At 35.6% G+C, this 27,167-nt stretch overlaps 1 protein-coding gene and 1 pseudogene across 1 annotated transcript in view; both read left to right on the forward strand.

Moving 5' to 3' along the window:
- The window catches only part of UMAD1 (UBAP1-MVB12-associated (UMA) domain containing 1), a 265,322-nt gene that overhangs the window by 235,693 nt on the left and 2,462 nt on the right, over window positions 1-27,167 (forward strand). The gene's annotated exons all lie outside the window — the stretch shown is intronic.
- LOC125995555 (uncharacterized) lies at window positions 999-1,113 on the forward strand (annotated as a pseudogene).

Genomic DNA, 27,167 nt, shown 5'->3' on the forward strand with positions numbered 1-27,167 from the left:
ATTCAGAGACAAACTTCCAGCCAAAAATATTCTGCTGACAAAACTTGCTGAGGGCCTCTGCCTTGTGATGTCGTAACTTTGATCCCTAGCATAAAGAAGGATGGAGAAGAAAAAAACAAATGACTTTCCCAAGACTTTTTTCAAATTGAAAAAGTTGAAAAAGCTGAAGGATATTTAAAAAAGAGAAAAACAGAGTTCATCAAAATAACTACTTAATTTGAAAGGACTCTGGGGTTAGTGCAGTGGTGCAAGTAGTAAGGCATTTTCCTTGTATGCACTAACCTAGGACAGACCACGGGTCAATCCCCCGTCGACCCATATGGTCCCCCAAGCCTGGAGCAATTTCTGAGTGCATAGCCAGGAATAACCCCTGAGCATCACCACATGTGGCTCAAAAAAACAAACAAACAAAAAAAGGACCAATGATGTGACTGTTGGCAAATCACATATTCTCTTAAATATGTGCCTTCAATTCCCAACACTGTATGCCCTCATACAAGTATTGCCTGGCATATCAATGACTCTACAGCCATGACTCTACAGCCAATGACTCTACAGGATTGTCACTGAATGCATGTCATTAAATAAGTGAATGAATAACAACATAGTTCTCAAATAAGTGGAAAAAAATGATAGTTGTACAACTACTTGAAAGTAAGAGAAATCAAAGCATTTAAGAAAAATGAAACTTACAAAACCAAAAAGTGACACTTAACCAAAAAACTTAAAGGGAAAATGTATTACAGTGCTAATAAGTTTACAGCAGTTACCTTAAGCTATAAGAATAAAAATGGGTAAGAATGAACTAGAAACCAGAAATACAATTCAAAAAATAAAATTCTAAATGTCATTTAAACAAAGAAGAAAAAAATTATAACCAGATTTACAAGAGAAAAAAATCAAATTCAGAAACAAAAAGACATTGCAACAAATATATGGGAATGAAAAGGAACATACAGGCATTTATGAACACATACATGACAAGTTAAAAAGTGGAAAGCTTTGCACAGTGTCAGTATTTTAGCCAGTGAGGTTTATCCCAGGCGCTATCATTGCAAATCGAAAACTAAAAAGCAGACAAATTCTTAGAAATATATAAAACATTCCAAGAATTCAGTCCAGACCAATGGTGCAAGCATTAAGGCATATGTCTTGCCTGCGCTATCCTAGGATGGACTGTGGTTGGATCCTCCAGCATCCCATATGATCCCCCAAGCCAGGGGCAATTTCTGAGCGCATAGCCATGAGTAACCCCTGAGCATCTTCGCATGTGGCCCAAAGACCAGAAAAATTTTTTTCCAAGAATTAATCTGGAAAAAATAAATGCAAATACAAAGCAAAATATTAGCAAACCAAATAAGCACATTACATGAACCATACAGTGATCAAAAATTTATTCCAGCGATGGAAGTATGGTTCAACATAAGCAAATTAATCAACGTGATCTACCACATCAACAAATAAAACAAAAAACTCATATAATCATCTCAATAGATGCAGGAAAACCTGACAGAATTCAATATTCATTTATAACTTTTACAAGGAAGTAAATTCCTTCTGTAATCAATACCCCACAAACCCATGAACCACATTATACTCAATGGAAAAAACCTGGAAACATCTTGTCTAATATCAAGGAGAAGATAGAAGACAATGATGTTTATTCTTACCAATACTTTTCAGAATAGATTTAGAAGTCCTAGTCAAAACAGTTAAACAGGAAAATGATATACAGTAGCTCCAAATTGAAAATGAAATAGGGGCTGGAGATAGTACAGCAGATAAGGCACTTTTCTTGCACACACTGGACCCAAATTTTCCCCTGGGCATCACATATGGTCTCCCAAAATAGCCAGGCGTAACATCAGAAACCCCCAAAGTAATATTTCACAGTTCCTGATAACAACATAATATATTTAGGAAATTCAGAAGACTCACATCAAAAGATATAATAATAAAAATAAATTCAGTAAATTGGTCAGCTGTAAGATTAATATAGAAAATTCTGTTGCATTTCTGTATGCAAGTATGAGATAGCCAAATAAAGAACCTGTAACATTCCAATTCCATCAGAATTGACCACCTGTGAACAAATTTGTTTTGGGGTGCTCCCAGTGATAATGTGGTCAATTGGGTCTGGCAGTTCAATGTTCAGTGCTAGTGTCCAAAGATACTAGGGACTACAAAGCCTTTGATGCTTGGGGAATCTAAGGAATGTGTCCTCGCCCCACTATTTTCTCTCCAACCTAATCTTCTACTAAATTTAATCAGATTTGCAAAATCTATACATAGAAAATATAGGACATTATTTAAACAAATAAAAGACAAAAAGAGAACAGAAACAACATCTGCTCCTGGATTGGAAGAAACAGTATTATACCCAAATCAATAAACAGGTTTAATCCTTACCAAAATCCCAATGATATTCTTTAGATAATTAAAAAGAAAATCATGAAATATATTTAGAACCATGAATGACCCAGAGTTGCAATAAAATTCCCAAGATAAAAAACACAAAATGATTTAGTATGCTACCTTAATTCATATATTTTCAGTAGTAACTTTAATCAAAACAGCACAATATTGTAATAAAAACAGATCAGTGAGACAAAATGAATAATTAGAGATCAACCCACAAACACATGCATAACTAATTGAAAACAAAGGAGGCATGAGCCTACAATGGAACAAAGAAAGTCTCTTTAATAGTGCCAAGAAAATTGGATCATATGCATATAAAGAAACTAGACCATTATTCAATATAAAACCTATAAATCTGGAACCAGAAAGTATAGCAGACAGGCACTTGCCTTGCATTCACCTTAGCCAAGTTGAATCGCCAGCACTCTCTGTGGTCCCTCAGACCATCCAGCAGTAATTCCTGAGCACCAATAAATGTGACCCAAAAACAAACATGGGCAGTCTGAAATGGGCTATTCCAAACTTCTTACATAATATGGAAAAATTGAACATGAAAATATGTTCACCATCTCTAAAACTAGGTAAATGCAACATATCATCAAATCTGTAACAATAGTTGTTATTAAAAAATAGAAGAAACAGTATTGGAGAGGGTAGAGAGATTGGAATCCTCTTGCATTCTTGCAAAATATGTAAATTGATGTAGTGATTATAGAAAATAATAATTAATAGAAATATATTAATATTATATATATTAATAATAATTAATAGAAATAATTAATAGAAAATAATAATTATAGAAAATAATATTGGTTCCTTAATAAATTAAAAATGGAAATACATATGATCTAGTAATTCCACTTCTGGGTATTTTTACACACCTGTGACCATTGCAGTATTATTTGCAACAGCCAAGAGTTGATAAACAGCTCAAGTGCCCACAGGCAATGGATTGTTTAAAGAAGATGTGATGATAGCATATTTATGTGTCATAGAATAACTGGATAAGCAGTGGTTTAAAGGAGGATATCTAGACCACCCTTGGCCCCACAGTATAGAAAAGGGGAGAAAGACACATGAGAAATAACGTGGGGAATATTTGGGACCAAGGAATCACAACTACTTTGAAGATAATAAGGAATGACAGACCTAAATATTCCAACCATAGTCAACAGCACTGAACTCATGAGACTCAAACATCAATCAAACTTTTAAAGGTACCTGTCAAGATGGCAGGGTAGGAGGGAATTTGGGAATATTGGTGCTAGAACCATTGCCTAGAACTTGTCTAGAATTCAACTATGGTAATTTTATAAATCACAGTTCTTTAATATTTTTAAAATTAATTTGTGACAACAGAGAAGGAACAAAACTCCTAGAACCATAATGAAAAACTCTCTCCTAGCCTTCACTCTATGACTGACACAAATAACAAGATCTTCAGCTACAGAGGTGGGATATCATCACCCACATCTGACTGAGAAGTTTCCTGGCACCATAAAAAAAATCTTGGGGTGTGCAAGTGAGTGAGCATGGAGCTGATAGTTGTTCCCATGGCAATATGATTTAAGGGCGGAGAAACCCTGTATCTCTTAGGCTAAGGGAATTCCCACTGTAATTTTCCCTGTATTTACCATTCCTATGCAAAAAAGAAACGAAGAACAAATACAATAGTTATCAAAACAGTATGGTATTGGAATAAAGACAGACCCTCAGATCAGTGGAATAGGCTTGAGTACTCAGAGAATGTTCCGCAGACATACAATCACCTAATTTTTGAAAAGGGAGCAAGAAATCCTAAATTGAACAGGGCAAGCCTCTTCAACAAGTGGTGTTGGCACAGCTGGCTAGCCACTTGCAAAAAAGCGAACTCAGACCCCCCCCCCAGCTAACATCATGTATGAAGGTAAAATCGAAATGGATTATAGACCTTGGTATCAGACCTGATACCATAAGGTATATAGAACAACACGTAGGTAAAAACACTCCATGACATTGAGACTAAAGGCATCTTCCAGGAGGAAACTGCACTCTCCAAACAAGTGGAAGTAGAGATAAATAGATGGGAATATATTAAGCTGAGAAGCTTCTGCAGATCAAAGGAAATAGTGCCCAGGTTACAAGAGCCACCCACTGAGTGAGAGAAACTATTCACCCAATACCCACCAGATAAGGGGCTGATATCCAGAATATACAAGGCACTGACAGAACTTTACAAGAAAAAAATCAAATCCCATCAAAAATGGGGAGAAGAAATGGACAGTTTGACAAAAAAAGAAATACAAATGACCAAAGGGCACATGAAAAAATGTTCCACATCACTAATCATCAGGGAGATGCAAATCAAAACAACTATGAGGTACCATCTCACACCACAGAAATTGGCACAAATCACAAAGAATGAGAAGAAGCAGTGCTGGCGGGGTTGTGGAGAGAAAGGAACTCTTATTCAACCTTTATGGAAAGCGATATGGAGATTCCTCCAAAAACTGGAAATTGGGCTCCCATAAGATCCAGCTATACCACTCCTAGGGATATACCCTAGGAACACAAAAATACAATACAAAAGTCCCTTCCTTACACCTATATTCATTGCAGCAGCATTTATAATAACCAGAATCTGGAAACAACCAAGATGCACTTCAACAGGTGAATGGCTAAAGAAACTGGTACATATACACAATGGAATATTGTGCAGCTGTCAGGAGAGATGAAGTCATGAAATTTTCCTATACATGGATGTACATATATATTATGCTGAGTGAAATAAGTCATAGGGAAAAACACAAAATAGTCTCACTCATCTATGGGTTTTAAGAAAAATAAAAGACATTCTTACAATAATTTTCAGAGACAAAAGAGGAGGGCTGGAAGTTCCAGCTCACTACATGAAGCTCACCACAAAGAGTGATGAGTGCAGTTAGAGAAATAACTACATTGAGAACTATCTTAACAAAGTGAATGAAAGAGGGAAGTAGAAAGCCTGTCTAGAGTACAGTCGGGGGAGGGTTGGGGAGGAAGGAGATTTGGAACATTGGTGATGGGAATGTTGCACTAGTGAAGGGGGTGTTCTTTACATGACTGAAACCCAACCACAATCATGTTTGTAATAAAGGTGTTTAAATAAAGATATCAATTTCTTTTTTAAAAAAAAGTTGCTGGTCTGGTTTGTTTGTTTTCTCTCTTTTTTTCTTTTTCCATAGCTGATGGTTTTGGTTTTTGGCTTATTATGCATTTATTCTTTTTGTAATTTTATTGATACTTCCTTATTTTATTTTTGTTTCTGGTTGGTCTTGTTTTACTACCTTTTTCTTTTTTTTCTCTCCTTCTCTAAATGGATATTTATAACACATAGACGGACTCCTCCTAGTTTTTCTCTTTTTTTGTTTACCATTTTTGTTCCCCCAGATGGTACCAAGGCCAGACAATTGAAATTTCAGTTGGTGGAAATAAAAACTGATCAGACATGTATACCAAATCTAAAGTTAACGACAAACCAAATCAATACCCAGTCTACAACAAGCTGTGCAAGAGGGGAACAGTTGCATTAGCATTACGGGAATAAAGGAGGGAGATGTGGGATGCATGCTGAGAACAGGGGTGGAGGGAGGACAACACTGGTGGTGGGAATGCCTCTCACTTATTGTCATTATGTGCCTCGAGTATTACTTTGAGAGAATTGTAATTCACTTCGACCACAATAAAATTTAAAAGAAATTATGTTGTGAAGGGTCAGAGTGGTGGCACAGCAGTAGGGTGTTTGCCTTGCACATGGCTGACCTAGGATGGACCACGGTTAGATTCTCCAGTGTCCCATATGGTCCCTCAAGCCAGGAGCAGTTTCTGAGCTTATAGCCAGGAGTAACTTGTGAGACTCACAGGGTGTGGCCCAAACATACCCCCAAAAAATTATGTTGTGGTTTATGTAAATAATAGGATTCTACTCAGCTATGAAAATTTGAAACCCTGCCATTTCCAATAACACTAATGTATACAGACTGGGACAATACCCTTAGTGAAATAAGCTATTTAGATTATAAACATTCATTCATGTATGATACATAAAAATAGTTTAATTAATGGACTGAAGTTTAGACTATAAACCCAATTAGAAGTTTTTTGAGTGGAGAGGATTGATTAAAATGTATCAATCATATGGTGAAAAGTAGAGTTGGACTTTTTATTGGTGAACATACTGTATATACATCTGATGCTTTAAAATGGTGTGCACCTACAGCATACATCATGTTATAGTACAGTCTTACTGAAGTAACATTTTAATGTACAAATGCATAAAATGACTGTTTTCTAGGAATAAAACAACTATGGCTGTATTTAATCTAGTAGTGATTCCTTACAACTTTGTGTTTCTCATATAAAATCCTTTCTACATACAGAAACATTTTGGCTCTGAAGCTAGACTAACCTAAATCACAATACCATTTCCACAGTTTACTGAATTAGCTTTTAGGTGAATATACCCAGTCCTAATAATGTCAACTCCATAATCCTTTCCTTTAAACTCTTCCTACGCAAAACTTAATCTCCCATGCCACACACATACACACTTTTTTATGTTTAAAATTGAGCTTTCACTCACAAAAATAAAATTCTTAGTTTGCAACAGTGGTTCTTTACAGCTGGAAAGGAATGAACACTTTCATGTAATGCACACATATTCATCCTATCCATAGTCTTTATCCACTAACTGCATAAAAATGCATGGAAAAAGTTACTTTGGTCACCACTTTTGTTTCCTCTTCTCCTTCCTCTTAAGAAGAAGCTGGCCCAGCCATACAACATATCCATTATGTATTTACTTGCAGATTATTATAAAACTTTCATCTGATGTCCAAGTGGACATTTTACAACAGTGACTTCTGGGTCTTAATTCCTTTCCCAACAGCCCTCTGTCACAGCTGTCATTAATTGACATTCAAGTTTAAATAAGTCTTTTTTTTTTCTCTTGGTGTGATTTCACCTAGTATTTGATAATCTGATTTTCCCTTTTACTTTACTTTTTACATTATATATTGGATTATAAGCTTCAATAAAGTAAAACCTGCAAGAATAAGTATTTTTCCATTAATGTCTGACTCCCCAGAGATTCCTCCAAAGCCATATAACATGCTAATGATTCAACACATAAGATAAACACTTCATGTTAAAAATCCTTTAATTTCTCATTTATAGTCCATATGTTTCTAAAAATATTTCAATTCTCATGAAGAGCTTAATTTGTTGATTGATTTTTCTAATATATTTGCAGCACTCGATAGAACATAGGTTCTCACTCTACCACTAAGTGTACACCAAGCTATGTTCTTATAAACATTCAAAAATGCAGGTGTGATTTCTACATATAACAAAGAAATGCCTATTAAGGTTATTTTTCTGGGAACCTTCAAATTGCCATTGTTTTGTTTATATTTTTTAGGCTATACCTGATGGCTATCAGGGGTTACTCCTGGCTTGTGCTCAGAAATTACTTCTGGTAGGCTTGGGGGACCAAATGGGATGCAGAGGATCTAATCCAAATCAGCCACGTGCAAGGCAAATGCCTTACCTACTGTGCTATCGCTCTGGCCCCCAATCTTTGTTTTTGAGTCACACCCAGCAATGCTCAAGGATCACTTCTGATGGTGTTCAGAAGACCACATGGGATGGTGGAGATCAAACCTGCATCAGCCAGATGCAAGACAAATGCTTTGCATATGCTTTGTACTATCACTCCTCTTCCATGGTGCTATTGTTAAATCACAGTTTATAGAAAACTGCTTTCAGTAAGCTTAATTTCTGCGGTGTGCCTAATTTTTAATAATAATCCTGAAACATTAACATAATTATTGGAAAAGAGATTTCTGGAGCTATACTGTTCAGTAGGAAGTCTGAGCACATGAATTTTGGTAATCTGAATTGAAAAAGATCTGTAAGCATACATTAAATATAAAATACAGCATATTAAAAGGTAATCTTAAATAATTCAATAATATTTATTAAGTTAAATTTTGTAGGTGAGTGTACTAACAAATATATTGCTAAAATTTTTGGTTGTTTCTTTGTATTGTAGGTATTGAAAAATTTTTAGTTATAAGATATGATTGTCATTTATTTCTATTTAATAGTGCTTGGCTATAGATTTAAAATTTGTAATTTGATTCCTACATTTAAAAAATATTGGAGAGTGGAATTGCTAGGTTATATGGAAGCTTGATTTCTAGTTTTTTGAGAAATAGCCATATTGTTTTCCAAAAAGGCTGGACCAATCCACATTTTCACCAGTAGTGAATGAGAGTTTCTTTCTCCCTGCATCCAGGCCAGCACCGGTTGTTCTTATTCTTTTCGATGTGTACCAGTCTCTGTGATATGAGATGGCATATCATTGTTTTGATTTGCATCTCCCTGATAATAATGTGGAAGATTCTTTCTTGTGTATTTTGGCCATCTGTTTTTCTTCTTTGAGAAGGTTTCTGTTCATCTCTTCATACCATTTTTGGATGTGTTAGATTATTTTTCTTGATAAACTCTAGGAATATATCTTATGGATCCCAAAACACTGTGCAGAAAAGTATTTAATATCAATAGAGCTTCTCCCATAACCCCACTTGCTTTATGATAGAAGTCTATTTATTAGAATTTGGGTTTGAGCCCTGGGATGCTCAGGGTTTATTCAGGAATTATGGTGCTCAAGGGTCAATTCAGATGCCAGGAATTGAACCTGGATCAGCCACATGCAAGGCAAATGCTCTTTCCATTGTATTATCATTCCAGCAGTGATTACAGAAGTTTAATAGCTGATCCTGAAATTCCTATGATGTACAGTTACTCAGAATTGCCAAAACAGCTTTGAAAAATAACAACTTTATAGGACTAATACTTTGTAATTTCAAGATTTACCACAAAACAAGTATTATCAAGTATGTTACTGGCATGAGAGATAGCTTTTTTGTTTTATATACAATTGAAACATAATCAAGAGTCCTTAACTAAACCCACATGTTTGTAGCCAGTGATTTCCAACTAGAGTGCCAAGGCTATTCAAAGGGAAAAGACTTGTCTTTTCTACAAATGGTGGTAGGCAACTGGACATACAAAACTGGGCCTGTTTATCACACCATATACAAAATAAGTTTAAAATGGATCCAGATGTATAATACTTATCAATAAAATTATTTATAAAATAAAATTATTTAAATTTATAATTATAGTATATAATTTGTAATAATTTATAATATAAATAATAAAATTATTTATAAGAAGACAGGCAAATGGCCTTAAATTTGGTAATTGATTCCTTTTTTAATTTGTATTCGTTTTTATATTTAAGTAAATTAATTTAATTTTATTTTTATTAATATATTTGGCAATTGATTCTTAAAAGGAAAAAAAATTATACCTCATAATCTTTATCTAAATTATAAACTCTGCTTAGATAACAAAAGTGAAAAGACAGATCATAGAAAGAGAAAAGTATGTGAAAAACATAGATCTGGTAAGGGATTTACATATGGAATATAAAAACTCTTTGAGCCATTAAAATACAGTCATTCAAAGAATGGGAAGAAGATATGAATGAACATTTCTCCAAAGCAGGTATACAGATAATGAATAAGCACCTGAAAAGATTATTATCCATAAAGGAAACTAAAATTAAGTACAAGACTATGCTTCAGTACCATAGGATGGGTATACTCAAAAATAATTTCATAATTGGCTTCATGTGGGAAAATTGAAATAGTTAAATACTGTTGTTTTTATGGATAAGAGAAATGTGGAAAGAGACCATCACTTTGGAAAATGGCTGGCACTCTCTCAGATAGTTAAACAGTTACAAGATCCAACAATTCCACTGTAGATATATGAAAAACAGGTGTTCAAACAAATACATGAGTACAAATATTTATGACAACATTATTCACAATTAATCAAAAGTTATAAATAACCTAATTATTTTCAAGTGATCAATTGGATAAAGGAATAAAGTCCTCATATGTATAATTTAACTTGGGTTAGCATTGAAAATATTGTTATGTACAAGAAACCAGTTACAACAATCCACATATTGTATGATTGCATCTATGTAAAATATTCAGAATAAAAAAATCTATTGATATAAAATAGTTAATGATAGTTTTCTTTTACCTTTAACATATAAAATCTACAATGTTGGGGCTGGAGAGATAGCATGAAGGTAGGGCATTTGCCTTGCATGCAGAAGGATGGTGGTTCGAACCCTGGCATCTCAGATGGTCTCTCAAGCCTAACAGGAGCGATTTCTGAGCATAGAGCCAGGAGTAACCCCTGAGCACTGCCGGGTGTGATCCAAAAGCAAACAAACAAACAAACAAAATATATATATATATATATATATATATATAGAGAGAGAGAGAGAGAGAGAGAGAGATTCTAGCCAAGACAATTAGTGAAAATAAGGGAAATAAAGGATGGAATGGATAGGGACAGAAAAATTATACATACATACATACATACATACATACATACATACATACATACATACATAGACACATACATATCCTTTTAGTTAAAAACGTATTTTTTAAAAATATATAAATCGTTACAGAAGCACCATGATTACAAGCAAGTTCGTAGTTGGGTTTCAGTCATAAACAGAATACCCCCCTTCACCAGTGCAACATTCCCACCACCAGTGCTCCCTCCTCCCCAACCCCTGCCTGTATTTGCGACAGGCATTCTACTTCTCTCATTCTTTTTTTTTTTTTTTTTTTTTTTTTTTGGTTTTTGGGCCACACCCTGTGACGCTCAGGGGTTACTCCTGGCTATGTGCTCAGAAGTTGCTCCTGGCTTCTTGGGGGACCATATGGGACGCCGGGGGATCGAACCGCGGTCCGTCCTAGGCTAGCGCAGGCAAGGCAGGCACCTTACCTCCAGCGCCACCGCCCGGCCCCCTACTTCTCTCATTCTTTAACATTGTGTGTGTGTGTGTATATATATATATATATATATATATATATATATATATACATATATATACATATATATTTTGTTTGTTTGCTTTTGGATCACACCCAGCAACACTCAGGGGTTACTCCTGGCTCTATGCTCAGAAATTGCACCTGGCAGGCTCGGGGACCATATGGATGCCGGGATTCGAACCACCATCCTTCTGCATGCAAGGCAAATGCCCTACCTCCATGCTATCTCTCCAGCCTACTAATAAAGTCTTGATTCTTACTGCTTTTATATAATCTTTAATAAGATGAAGATTTCTAGTTATTATAATCTCATATTGAAGGTATGTTTTGTTTGTTTTGTTTTGGGGGGGTCACACCCGGCAGCACTCAGGGGCTACTCCTGGCTCTATGCTCAGAAATCATTCTTGGCAGGCTCAGGGGACCATGTGGAATGCCAGGATTCGAACCACCGTCCTTCTGCATGAAAGGCGAACGCCTTACCTCCATGCTATCTCTCCGGCCCCGGTATATTTTTAAGTTTTTATGCTACTTAGATTATCATAGCAAGGAGAAGGAAAGAAAATGAGTGGAGGAGGAGGAAAAAGGTATGAAAGAATGAAGGCAAGGGATCAAGCAGTCTCAGATGCATGAGTGGTGTTTAAAAATGACAGAACTAAATATCCAAACCAAAGTCAACAACAATGGAATCAAGAGACCCAAACTTTAACAATATAAACTTAAGATGGGTCTGTTATACTGGCAGTCTGGGGGGCAAGGGTGTTGGAGAACATTCACGGAGGGAGAATGACACTGGTGATGAATTGACCCTGATTCATTGTGCCTGAAAAATCATTATGAAGGCTTTGTAAATCACAATTGTTTAAATAAAATAAAATTTAATTTAAATTTTTATGTTAAATTTTAATTACATTGGTAATTAATATAAATTAATTTATTTTTCTATAAAGTCATGTAAGCCAAACTTAACAGTCCAAGGTTTATGCAACAGAAAAGTAGATATTTTACATGAACTACGAAGAGAGAAACTAACGTTTGGTATGAAAGAGAAAGCTAAAAATATAACATAGATGACATAAGTTTTGGTGTAAGTGAAAATACTTTTGTTTCCCTCTTAGTGACTAAGTTCTTATCATTTTAAACTTGTATCAAAATTTAGTGCCAAAGAGTTTGCAAAATAGATAAGAGGTTTGCCTTGCATGCAAACAACCCTGATACAGTCCCTTACACCACATATGGTCTCCTCACGCTACTTGATGTACCCAAATCCCATCCACCTTGCTCTCTCCCAAATAAGATGTGTTGCTTTACTTTTGTCTTGTTGATCGTCCAGGTTTTATTTGTCTTCAGAAAAATCACCTTGAAATTTCTTTTTTGAACTACATCACTTTAATCAATATTTGTTTGAGTACAAAACAATTAAACGGGAAGTAAAATATCCTGAGGCCCTTTAAAAATCATAAAAATGAACCACTATTATTTGGTAAAAATAGTGATGATGAACTTCCTCTTTTCCCCCTGAATTGAAGGATCTCTGCAGAGTTTTGCAACTATATTCATTCCCAGAAATGTTCTCATTCTCTTTTCTTATATGTGACATAATGTTCAGCTTTTGACAAGAATAATATAGGGGGCTGGAGATAGCACAGTGAATAGGGTGTTTGTCTTGCATGCAGCTAATCCAGGCTCATTCCCAGCATCTCATATAGTCCCCCAGGCCTGCCAGGAGCAATTTCTGAGCACAGAGCTGGGAGTAACCCTTGAGCAGTGCCAGGTGTGTCCCCCTCCACCACAGAAAAGAAAAATTGAGTTGAGGAAGAGAAAAACATATAAGTTGATGTGATCAGGTGTGCTAAAGGTTTTCAAGTGCATTGGTGGTGTTAAGAAAGGAAAGAGTTAAATATCCAAATCAGAGTCAACAACAGTGAAATTATGAAACCAAAACTTTCAGATTTCAATTTTCAAACTTGTCAAATTTCTCTTTTCTTAGTGCTGCTTTATTTTGTTGGGTTGACCTTCCCCAATAGTAAATAATGACATCTTGTACCCTTATAATAACACACCAGAATTATAATATAGCTTTTTCGTTGGGATAGAGGGTTTTAGGTATTATGTAACTGTTTCAGTGAAAAATTTCAAATAACACTAATTATATTCTAAGATGACACCCAGCTATTAACCCAAAACAAAGGTGTTCCTCATCTTCCCTTTTCCTTTAAACTTAGCCCTTTGATATGTAAAATCCCACCTGTATCACTTGACCTTCCCCTTCCTGGAGAATTGGTATTGGTTTAATAAGAAAGAGCTGTCTGGCTTTGACAGGCAGAGCTACCATAAGGAGAAGCCACTGTCTCCATGACTCTCCTGACTAGCTTGATTTATTAATCCTTCACAGCTACCTGTGAATTCACAATGTGGGATATATTTTACAAATTATAGTTAGATTTTATTTCATAAAATAGAAGCTTGTTAGAGTTACTTATATAATGATTTTAATGTACTTTAATATGTATTTTTAAAGTGTATAAACTTTGCTACAATTAAACAAAATCTTAATTCATGCTTTCAATCTCTCAATAATTCTTTTCCAAATAGGTAAATATTCTGAAATACATATTCTCTGATCCCTGAAAATATTTTACAATCATTTTATGTATTTCTTGGGGGAATGTACACACTGCCCAGCTCAGGGAATCACTCTTGACAGGCTGGTGAAGAGGGACTTATTGGGTATCAAATATAGAAAAATTTACAATAAAGAAACTGAGAGCAAAATATGAGTAAGTAAATTTTATGCAACAAATAGTGTAGGGAAACTGGAAAATGAAATTGTATTATTATTTCACACTATGTACAAAAGTTGAGTGAAATCAAAGATTAGTAATTAGACCCAAAACCATCAGATTCAAAGAAAACACAGAACACTCCATGATATTGGCTTCAATGATGTTGTCAACTATTTGATTCTATTAGCAAGGAAAACAAAAGTTAAAAATAATCAAATGTGGTTTCACCAAACTAAAATGTGTCTAAATGAAAGAAGCAATCATTAAGATAAAAATCCATAGTACTGAAAGGAATTGCACAACATACATCTGACAAAGACTAGTATCTAAAATATATAAAGAAATCAGAACTCAGGGATGGAGAGATAGCATGGAGGTAAGGCATTTGCCTTCCATGCAGAAGGTCCGTGGTTTGAGTCCCGGCGTCTCATATGGGCCCCTGAGCATGCCAGGAGCAATTTCTGAGCATAGAGCCAGGAGTAACTTCTGAGCGCTACTGAGTGTGACCCAAAAACAAAAACAAAAACAAAAAAATTCAGAACTCAACCACAAAACACACAGAATTTTAAAATGGGCAAAAGACATGAAGACATTTCATCAAAGAAGATAGACACATGAAAAAATGTTCATTATCATTTATTACTGAGATCATATAATATCTTTGAAAATGGTGTATATCTAAAAGGTAAGAAACAAGTACTGACAATACTATGAAGAAAAAGGAGCCCGCCTTCTTGGTGGCAACTTAAACTGGTCCATCTCTATGGAAAACAGTGAATATTTCTTAAAAATGTTATTATTTATGATCCACCAATTCCAATCCAAGGGTGAATGCAAAGATACTCATTATAAATGTATTTATTCACCAGTGTTCAATACAGTCCTATTATAATAATCTATGTTCTGTAAACAACCCAACTACCCAACAACAATTGAGTGGATGAGCCCTTACAGCCCTTCCAATAAATGAATAGATGAGCATATCCCAGAAAAGATGAACTTATGCTTTTCCTCCCCTACAACATGGCTGAAAGGGGTCATTTTGGGATAAATTAGAAGCACAGGATGACTCACTCAAATCTGAAATACAAAAAAAAAAAAGTAAGAAAAAAGGAAGAAGAAGCAAGAGAAGAGATAATGTACAAGATAAATACTTAAACTCCTTAGACCAGGGGCGGCAGAACACGTGGCTCTTGAGCCACATGTGGCTCCCAGCCAAAATGAATGTGGCTCTTTGCCTCTATCATGATTATGATTTTGTATACTGTGGCTCTTTGTCAAGTTTGGATTTTGTTCTGCTGCTTCTGAGGAGGGACCTCTGAGGAGAGATCTCTGAGCGCATAGTCCCATCTCCCATCCCTCGGAAACAACTGAACGGGCCAGCGAGCGGGGGGAACCCGTGTGTCACATGTTGGGTCACATCTCGCCGCTGGTTCTTAGTGTGGAGGACGCAGCACACCCTCACCATCACTGCAGGACCCTCACTCAAAATGGCAAAATGCAATATGTATTTAATAGATTATTGTTAAAATTATATGCTTTTATGTGAGTGTTTGTCTGTTTTGGCAGGTCACTGCGTGGTGTGGCTCTCTGACTCTCAGAGTTTAAAATTTTGGCTCTTTGTGTCGAACTTGTTCGGCACCCTTGCCTTAGACTCTAACCTGACTCAGTTACATAAAACTGAGTGGAAAGTAAACTACAAAGATATTGGTACTTTGGTGATAAGCCAATAGTATAACATTTTATATAACATTGTACTCCTAAACTTGTAAACATTTTTTGCTCTGTAAACCAAATCACTCAATTAAAAACGTGTCAAATATTCCCACTATAGCTAAAAAATAATAACCATCCAAATGTGTATAAATATATGAGGCTAAAAGTGCACAGATAAATAACAATATAATATTTAGTCTTAAAAAGATTAGAGTCAAAAAATTGTACGGGGCTGAGGGTTGGAACAAGCGGCAAGGCGTCTGCCTTGCGCATGCTAGCCTAAGACAGACCACGGTTCGATCCCCCAGCATCTCATATGGTCCCCCAAGCCAGGAGCTATTTCTGAGTGTACAGCCAGGAGTAACCCCTGAGCGTTAGTGGGTGTGACCCAAAAACCTAAAAGAAAAAATTGTATAAGGGTTAACCAGCTTACTTTGAATGTGGCTGACCTCACTCTGCCTTGTAGTACTTTGTAGTCCAACTTCCCACTTCCCAGCCCTATCAGAAGTGTGTACAACCAAATATGCCTTCCAAACCAAAATAAATAAAATGGAGAAAGTATGATATATATGCTAAAACATGCATAATCTGTGAAAGCATATTAAGGGAGATAAACCAGACATTAAAGGAAGACCATTGTAAGATTCTACTGAAATAAATGAGTAAACTGATGAGATTGTAAATATGAAAGAGGTTACTTGAAGAAATGAGTAGTTATTTAAGAGGTTATTTAAGAGGTACAAAGTTTGCAATAATAAAAACATTAGATATAAATACTGATAACAGTTGTAAATATTAAGAGCCTAATGTCAATTATACACTTAAAAAATATAAACCAGATAAATTATTGATTGCATATGTTTACCACAATAAAAATTATTGAGTTAGACATGATATAATAGTACCTTAGCTCAGAATTTACATCAAGAAGCAACTTAGCCTCCTGCCACTCCTGAGCCCCTTCACTCTCATGCTGGGGTGGTGAAAACACAGCTGTATTTATTTTTCCAATTTCATCATCTATTTTGAAATATAACCTTTTTTTTGTAAATGGGAGCCAAGGTCAAGTGATGCAGCTTTTTGTTCACTACTTCATTAACCAGGCATTGTTTTTCTAGTGGTATTCTGGATTAGGTATAGCAACTAAGGACATTACTGTTATTTAATTGTCTCTAAGTGGAATTTCATTAGTCTGTACCTTCATAATATTTATTTTTTGCACTTCATACATTTCCTTTTACTTTTATCTATATATTAAAAAAAATCACTATATTTGGGCCCGGAGAGATAGCACAGTGGCGTTTGCCTTGCAAGCAGCTGATCCAGGACCAAAGGTGGTTGGTTCGAATCCCGGTGTCCCATATGGTCCCCTGTGCCTGCCAGGAACTATTTCTGAGCAGACAGCCAGGAGTAACCCATGAGCACCACCGGGTGTGGCCCAAAAACCAAAAAAAAAAAAGTCACTATATTTATAACTGAATGTATATGCAGGATGAACATGAGGTCCTGTTGTGTTTTTTTTAATTCAGATTATGCTACATCAAGTTGCAAATGAGTCTAACAAGTATAACTATATTATGATAGAAACAATGTCAGGGATAAACTTTTCAGTATAAATTAAAAGCTTAATTAAAAGATGCTTTGGAACCTCAGGCCATGGCATAACGTGGCCTTTGTCTTTTAAAATAAGTGGTTCTGTGTGTGCACTAAAGAGGGATATATGAGTTTTCTTAAATATTTTTAGATTCTTTACATTTTTTTTGAATTTCCTACTATTATATAATACCATTTATTTTCATTCATCAGGATCATTTAAGTAATATTTGCTTATCTGACTTTATAAATAACAAATGAATATGCTATTCTTTTTTACTTGATTTAAAAATTAAAGGTATCGCCCTCCCTCCCTCCCTCCCTTCTTTCCTTCCATCTCTCTTTTCTTCCTTTCTTTCTTCCCTTGTATCCCCCCTTCTTTGGGCCACAAAAAAAAGAAAAAAAGAAAAAAATTAAAGGTATCAACTATGATACTCTTATTCTATAGGTAGTTGAACATTACTGCTTTAAAAATGAAAATTATTCATTTGAAATAAAGATTCAATATGCATTTTCATCACTTTCCTTTGAAATTATCTTTAAAATATTATTTAGTTAGCGCCCGATTGATGATACAGTTAATACAATGTTTGCCTTGCAAAATGGCCAATCCAGTGTAGTCCCTAGCACCAAATACGGTCCTCTGAACCCTGCCAGGTGTGTGTGGCAGGGAGATGATCTTGTATTGTGTGTAAAGAAATTGGTTTTTTGAATAAATAAATTTCTTATTAGTGGGAAGTTTAAATAGAATCTAATTTGATTAAAAGGAATAGCAAATTCTTTAGACTTTTACTGTATAGAATGAACTTGAAGAATTTGAGCATAATAGTGTAATCCATTTTGGGACTTGTGATAATAAACTATAGTATTTTTGCTTCCATATGGTTTGTTTTGGGCCACACTCAGGGATCACTCCTAGTGGTACCCTGGAAGACCATTTGGGGTACCACAGATTGAATCTAAGTCATCAGTGTACAAGGCAAGCATCTAACCCACTATTGACTAGTTGAACTTTAAATTCTTTTTTTTTTTTTTTTTTTTGGTTTTTGGGCCACACCCGGTGGTGCTCAGGGGTTACTCCTGGCTGTCTGCTCAGAAATAGCTCCTGGCAGGCACAGGGGACCATATAGAACACCGGGATTCGAACCAACCACCTTTGGTCCTGGATCGGCTGCTTGCAAGGCAAACGCCGCTGTGCTATCTCTCCGGACCCGAACTTTAAATTCTTTATGGCATGGTCCTTAACCTCTACACCAGGTAACAATTACCCCCAAATTTTGGTAAAAAACAACAACAACAACAACAAAAAACATATATATATTTTAGGTTTTAGAACCAATCAGACAAATAAATTTTTTTTTTTTTTTTTTTTTTTTTTTTTTTTTTTTTTAATTCTCAGAAGTCCCCTTGCTGATATATTAACTTTGAAATTTCAGCCAAAGAACATTAAGATAAATAACACAGAATCCATGTACAATTACTTTGTCCCTCAAGTCCCCAGATTGTAATACATTATAATATTTCTTAACAGTACACAAGGCAATCTAAAGCCATAAAACTTACGTAACTCCTTAAACATTACAGGCATAGTATTTTCTTACATTTCCATATACATGCATATTAGCTTAAGTTAACCTCAAATTTTAAGTGAGTTCTTTTTAAGGATTAGAGTTAAAGGAGCACAGTAAGAATGGTGTTAGAGTGGCAATTGTTGTTTGCATAGGCTCACCAAAATATGAGGAACATGGAAAGAAATAACCTTGGCCTAAGTACAAAGAGACCAGACCCCTGAAGTTTCCTGGCACAAGACCAAGTCTAGGCTCCAAGCAAGCTAGATCGTCCAATCCAATACATAGACAAATAAGTTTTAAAGTTATTTCCCTTTAGTTTGGAGGGAGTGCATTAGATTTTAATTCAAGACTCAGGGTACAAATCTCTTAACAAGTACTAGTAGTGTGACCTTAGAAAATTCTTTAACTTTGAGCTACAGAAGATAATAGAAACAGAAGCTTCCCTATAAAATTCAGTGAATTGTGAAGCTCAAATGAAACAACATATATGAAACTATTTCAAAAACCATGAAAACAATTAAGCAAACATTAAATGCCACTTTCCAAGATTCTGATAATTTTTTAGTTCATAGGTTTGATTGAATTATAAACTAATTACAGCTTATGAATATGTTGTTTCACATAATATTATAAAGCATGTAAATTTAAGCCTTGAGTTTTTTACATTTCAATTTCCACATTATTGAACATCTGCAAGACTTTATTTTTGCCTTTTTAGTCATGGTTAATGTACTTCTCCTTTAGGTTAAAAATTGAATTGCTTTCGGGAGTCAAAAATGGTGAAGTCATAATATCCTAAAAAAGGCAACTGTTTTCTTTTCTTCATCTGTCTCCTGATTCAGTGGAGAAATTTGATTCAATAGTAGTAAATTAAAAAAAAGTAGTAAAAAGAAAAACAAAATGACCTTTTTAAACTAATAAGGGCCTAGTTGGAAGAGGCAACTTAGTCTAAACAAAGGGAGAAATTTTAAGGCTGCACAGCAAATGTTCTTACTTGTGTAAGAGTCTATTTCCTTATAGTTCAGTTAAAGAAGGAGAGATCTTCCCTAGGCCTAAGAACTTCGAATATAATAGCTTCTACCACTTAGAAACCACATAAGACCCACAAACAGGAAACTCACTCTTACCTTTTTGAGGAAGAATAAGGAATATGTTGGGAGGCCAAGATATTTAGAGAACAGTCCCTATGTATGGAAACCAGATTAAAAGACGTTTCTCTAACACTGGGGTGAAGATAATAAATAAAATAAATAAAACCTACTCATATTTTCCCCTTCTATTAATTCTTCATCATTGAGGATTTCCTCTTCTTATAGCAATTAGCCTTGCCACTCTATTGCTGGCCCTCATCCACATTATCCACATTATCCTTTCTCAAATATAGGCTACTCAACATCAGTTCTAGATTATACACCAATGAAGAAATACCTGTTCCTGGGAGAGGAGAGCTATGTAAGCAGGTTAATGCTACAGACTGAATATGAACCCACAAATTCCTACGTGGAAGCCTAATTCCCTGTCTGAAGGTATTGGAGGTTTGATCGTTGGGAAATGAATAGCTTATAATGATAGAGTTCACATAAATAGGATCAGTGCTTTTAGGAAAGATTTACTATAGAGACCTCCTGTCACTTCCGCAACCTGGGGCTCTAGGCGGAGGGACCCAGGAAATGGGCCCTCATCAGATACTGAATCACTTGGTTTCTTGATCTTGGAGGCTCAAACCTTTAGAGCTAAGAGAAGTAAATATGTTTGTTTGTTTGTTTGTTGTTTGCATAATTTGACTGAAGGGAATTTGGAATGGTTAAACTTATTGTTTGCCAGTGAATTGCAGGTCTATGCAGTGTTTCCCAAAGTTTACAATACTTACCCCATTTCCAGGAGTCTCTGGCCCTTCCTAGCTTGAAAGGTAGCTTTCAGAACAATTGAGGATGTTGTTTATTCCCTTAAGGCATATTTCAGGGGCCAGAGTGACAGTACAGTAGGTAGAGTGCTTGCCATGCATGCAGCCAACCTAGATTCAATTCCTGAGCACCACCAGGGCTGTTTCCCTGTCCCCCAGAAAAAAAGAGCATATTTCAGGGAGAACAGGCAGAGATTTGTTTTTTGGAAAGAAAGAGATTGGTCAGTAAAATAAGTTTGGAAGCATTTGTTATAGTATAAAATTATTTTCTATACAGTTACATCTTCATTGTAGTAGGAAATCACCAAACTACCTTTGGGAGCCATATATGTGAAATTGGTAGTTTGGAAAATCTTGTTCTTTAGAAAATAGATGTAGCTTAAAACACATTTTAAGTTCAGTTTTCTGTATTTATTACCACCCATGATAATCATTTTGGTGGTAGTGAATAAATCAAGGCTCAATATAATAATGTTTATCTTATTCTGAATATTTTATAGAAATTATAAAGTAATTAAAAATTTTCAGTAATTTAGTGAACAATGTATTTAACCACTAAGAATCAGAAATTCTAATTGCTATGATAAAAAAGAGATGAAAGTTACTGTCTCTATATTTCAACTGGCCAGCAAAACCTACTAAACGGTGACAGAATTTTAGTCTAGTGTGATATATGCTATGACAAAGATATGCCCAGTCTGTTAGAGGGATTGGAGTACTGGTTTATGAACCATATTTGAGGAGTTACTAGGTAAAATGTTTCTATGAGTTTTTCTTAGATAGCTTGGTCAAGACAGACTGTTTAGAAAATGGTAATAACAAAAATTACAGGAACAAGCAAGGTCTAGCGCGTGTTGATATGGTAAGAAATTTATCTTTTTCTCCAAAAGCACTAATGTTTTAAAGCAAGGAGGAGTATGTTTTAGATACCACTAAGGAAAATGCAGTATAAAAAGAGTAAGACAATATGCAACACAGTAAATGAAAGATTATAGTGCCTTACATTAGAGAAAGACATTGGGGGCTAGATAGTACAGTGAATCGATCACTACCTTTCATGCAGCTGATCCAGGTTCCAACCCTCGCACCACATATGATGCCTGTGCACTTCTGGGTGTGGTCCAAAAACAAACACAAACAAACAAAACTACAGAAGGCAGTAGAACTCAACTTCTTTTTATTGAATAGAGGAAGTGTGTGTGTGTGTGTGTGTGTGAGAGAGAGAGAGAGAGAGAGAGAGAGAGAAAGAGAGAGAGAGAGAGAAAGAGAGAGAGAGAGAGAGAGAAGTCAAAGCTAATTAACATCTGTATATTAGGCAACTATTTTGGCAATTTTCACCAATATGGAAAAAAATTTCTTTTTGGTTTTTTGGTCACACCTGGCAGCGCTCAGGGGTTACTCCTGGCTCTATGCTTAGAAATCGCTCCTGGCAGGCATGGGGGACCATAGGGGATTTGAACCACCATTCTTTTGCATGCAAGGCAAACGCCCTACTTCCATGCTATCTCTCTGGCCCCCAATATGGAAAATATTACGAGAACATTAAATTTGTAGTAGAGTTGGGAAGATGATATTCAGGTCTAGTGCGCATTTAGTTGAATATCCTTAAAGAATTGTCAAAGATGTATAAAGGAGATGAACATATGGGCTAGGAGCTCTAGATAAAATTTCCTAATTAAGGATACATTTGTCCAAGGACTTGTGTTGAGACTAAGAAAAATAAAGGGTCAGTGAGAGGTCCTGGAAAATACCATTTAAGAAACAGATCAAATAATTAAAGACAAAACTAAGGAGTAGCTTAGAAGTCAAGAAATAGAAACTCAAAAAAATCACCAGTCTCTCTTAGTATAAAGAGATCTTACAAAATTAGAATTTTAAAATATCTGATTTTAGTAGAAGAGTGATTGCCAGTAACTTGGAAAATGCAGTAGAAAAGGCAGAGAAAGAGGGCAGGTTGCAGTGAGTGGGTTAGGGGGGAAGATGACTCCTAGTGTTATCGATGGTCTCAGCCTTGGCTTTGGAGAAAAGTAGAAAGACAGCTTTGGGGGTTCACTGAGTGAGATACTATTGGGTCACTTAGATTTGAGGAGAATCTCTTTTTTGCAAATGGCTGATTATGTAAAAGATTAGTGATTAGAAAACACCTCCTAACTGATAAAATCCTGTCGTTGAAGAGTGGGAAACATCTGAAAACAGACTAGCTTTGTGTAGGTGGAGAGACCAGAAGAGACAAATGCTAAGGAAGAGTTGATGTGGGAGCAGGTAGGTAACATCCTCACCTGAAAGTTCCTATTTTTTTTAGTTTGTAGAGATAGCCCACCTGTCGGTCAGCTAGAGAAAGATGATGATACGTTCTAGAAGAAAGGAAGAACTGTGTAAAGAATGAGGGAGATAAACCTATTGGGAAGATATGAGCTAAATGAATTAAGATTAGAGAACATGAATTTCTATAAAAGAACTTTAAAAAAACTATTTGTATTTGAAAAATGCATAACAAGTATTAGATCTGATCTCACACTGAACAGTTTCTGGTCTGGATCTTTTCCTATAATGTTTCTTTCTCTTTCCTCTTTCTACTGCTCTGACTTCTAGCTGGCCAGTACAGCAGATTTTCCCACTTTAGTCAAACTATTTTTCCAAGAATACATGGAACAGATTATAGAAACAAGTGACAGTCTGCTTACTTCCTCTTTTCTTGTAGACATTCAACTGAACTCCAGAAAAGAGGAAGATGGGAGAACATTTAAAATTCTTATTTAAAATGTTAAAGATGAGTGAACCAGGCAGCAGAAAAATAAATAAAATATCTAGGGGGTGGAAATATTGAAAATAAAATTATGAAATAAAATATAAACTGAAATGATATCAGAGATCAGAAAGCAAAGAAATAAAGAAAATATTTACTGGGGGCAGAAGATGTGCCTCAAGTGCAGAACACTTGTTTTACAAATGCTCAAGGCTCAATAATGGTTGGCATTGTGTGGCCCTGTGAGCACCTTAGGTGTGGCCCAAATGAGAATGGTTCCACAACAAAGAATCTCCTTTTAATTTAGTCTCTTAGATTACTATTGAATATTTGGCCCTTCAGCTAGAAGACACAGGTTTTCCATGAATTCTGATTTCCTCTTGCCTAATTTATCTATAGCAGTGATAAATTGCTTGTAAACCTTCAGTTTAAAAGAGGCCCAAGAGACAGGGGAAAACACTTACCAAACTGGAGTTCACTTCCCATTACTATGTTGCCACCTGTACCCACCAGCCAGGAGTGTACTCTGAACATCACCAGATGCCCCAAAACATACAAAAAAATCAAACTGAGGAGCCTAGAGTGTCCCAGAAACAAACAAGACAGAGTCAATGCCATTGAAATACAAGAACTTTGTGTGAGGCCTTCCTTGTTCTCTGTAGGAACCACTGATATGAAGATTTTCAGGGAAACTGGAAATAATCTCTACCTTTACAGCATAATTTATCCCAATAAAGACTATGGTTAGGACTTATTTATATACAAGAGACCAATACTTTGGTTCTTAACAGTGAGCAAAATGTTGTTAGCAACTAGCTTAGAAAAATCAAGGAATCTGTTTGTGCCACTAAATCACCTTCTGACCTCTTCTCCCTTGAAGCTTCTGAGTCAGATTGTCTCTGCACCACCCCCATCAAGATTCTGATGTAATGCAAGTAGATACCAGCTGAAGCCAAAATAGAATAGAGAGTTATCTGGGAGATAAAGTAACAGTGCTGCCTGTTCAGGCTATTGTTCAAAGGAACATACATGTCTTTTATTTATAGACTTTAGAAATTTAAAGGCCTAAAGATGCAGAGCTTGATAATTTTTACCTAGAAATCATAATTTGTTGCCTAGAAATAGCCAGCCTTTTTGCATACAAATTGAATGGGTAATTATTTTACACCTGCCCTTTTAAGAGAGGTTCTATTACTGTTTAGTTAAGGATGGCTTCTAAATTTTGATGACTCAGTTGTTTTACTTTTATAGGTCACTATTTTATTCATATCATTTACAGATTGGAGGTACAGATTGTAGGGAAAATGGAAGGTTTTGAAAGCTGCCCAATATAGCTGATCTCATATTAATAAAATATTCATACTTTGGTATTGCTATGTAGATGAAGATTCCAAATTGCTACTTTGTTTGCAAAGTTGGTGATCTTTAATAATAGATTGTGGGGCCAATTGATAGCACAGTGGTAGAGCATTTGCCTTGCATGCAGCCCATCCAGAATGGACCTAGGTTCGATCCCCGGCATCCCTTATGGTCCCCAAAAACCTGCCAGGAATGATTTCTGAGTGAAGAGCTAGGAATAACCCCAAAGCCAGGCATGACACACGCAAAAAATAAATAAATAAATAAATAAATAAATAATAAATAATTTTAAATTTAAAAAATAGATTGAAGGGAGGTTACTGGAGTTTTTTCACCTGAAAAAAATATATTTCCCTGTTCATAAACACTCCTTTCTTTGCTTTCAAACACCCTAGAAAGAGTGAGGATCACTGGATGGCACTAGCTCTTTTGTTGTTCCAGAAAGTGATTTAATTCTTGTAAAGCCTTTATTAAAAAGTATTATGTATGTCTGATATTCTTGGATAGTGCTCTTCCTAAACTCGGAGAAAACTTTACACATTGAATCTCATAAATCTTTACAACTACTCAGCAAGGTAGGGGGAGTCATACCAATAAAACTGATTTGAAACAAAGATAATAGAATACAGAGCAGCACAAAATATATGTTGCCAGTCCATGTTTTAACAAGATAATTGAAAATCAGAGCTCATTTTTATACAAACATGGAAACGGCTCTAATTGTTAACCTACATAAGGAAACATTTCTCAAGGCTAGAAATGTATTCTGTATGGTATGCTCAGGAGGATTATAGAAAGCCAGATTATATGAAGGAATTTATACATGGGCACATTATCAAAGCATATCATACAAAAATAATATGCTTTATGAATAAGTTTCTAAATTAATTTGGCCATCAATCATAAAGCTAATTGATTCTTTTCTTCTTGCCTCACTGTGGCTAACATACTCATTTCTACCCTTTAAGACCCATTTTATTATGTAGATTAAAAAAAGATAAGACTCTGTAAGAGAGGGCTGCTTTAAGCAATAGAGCCCAGGCACCTGTTTTCCCCTCAGCCCTCACTTCTACTTCCACTGGCTGCCAATATAGAAACTTAGTGACCAGGATTGGCTGGTGCAGAATCCTTGAATTTTGAGTCACATTTTCTATTTGACTTACTCTTGCTTTGTCTTATATTTCTCCCCTTCCAGATCTTAGCATGCCAGCAGCAGCTGCACCATGACACTAATCCTCCTGCCAAGAGGGTAGGCCGTCTCTTTAGAGACTAGTACTGTGCACTCTAGCCAGTGTTAGAGAGAAATGCAGGAGCAGTTATGTCCAGCACCATCAAATTTGCCATCTTCCTAGGAAATAGTTTGTAAAACATTTTTGTACATGGCATTTGTGAAATTAATTTGTTTCAAGTTTCCATTAGAAAACTTTTCAAATAGAGTCATCATTTCCAAGGATAAACAGTTTTCAAATTCCTTTGCTTTTCCATCATTCTTCTAAGAGTTCACCTTAATAATTCTCTTAATCTTTTCTTTCTAAAAGTAAAGATAGGAGTCATTTTTCTTTAAAATTTTCAATGTATTGTTTATTATTCATTCATTCTATCCAAATCATTACTGGAATGTGGAGGCTCTTAGAATGTAAAGTATTGAAGATAACCAAGTTTGCATCTCAGTTTCACCATGGTTTAACTGCATCACCAAGAACAAATTTTGTTTTTTCTTTTGAATTTTGGACCATGCTCTGCAATGCTCAGGGATCACTTTTGGAGGGTCCATATATATGCATGTGCTGAGGAACAAATCAGAGTTGACCTTGTAGAAGGCAATCATCTATAACAATTGTACTATCTCTAGCCTGTTCTTGCCTCAGCACACTCTTATTTTTGGCTTCCCAAGCAATGTTTAGGGGGCCTAGAAACCAGTCTCAGGAATACTTATTCAGCCAGACAAGATAGGGCAATCAATGTTTAACTCCAAGAACAGCTTAGGATTTTTTGGTGATCCTAGAAGTATATAGTGCCAAGAATAAACTCAGGATGCCATGCTTGCATCCAGGTGTCCTCTTGTTTTAAATCACTGGAACAATAATAATTATCACACAACAATTGTAAGACTTAAATGCA

Source organism: Suncus etruscus, chromosome 1 (assembly GCF_024139225.1).
Source record: "Suncus etruscus isolate mSunEtr1 chromosome 1, mSunEtr1.pri.cur, whole genome shotgun sequence".
In the NCBI taxonomy this organism is placed as follows: domain Eukaryota; kingdom Metazoa; phylum Chordata; class Mammalia; order Eulipotyphla; family Soricidae; genus Suncus; species Suncus etruscus.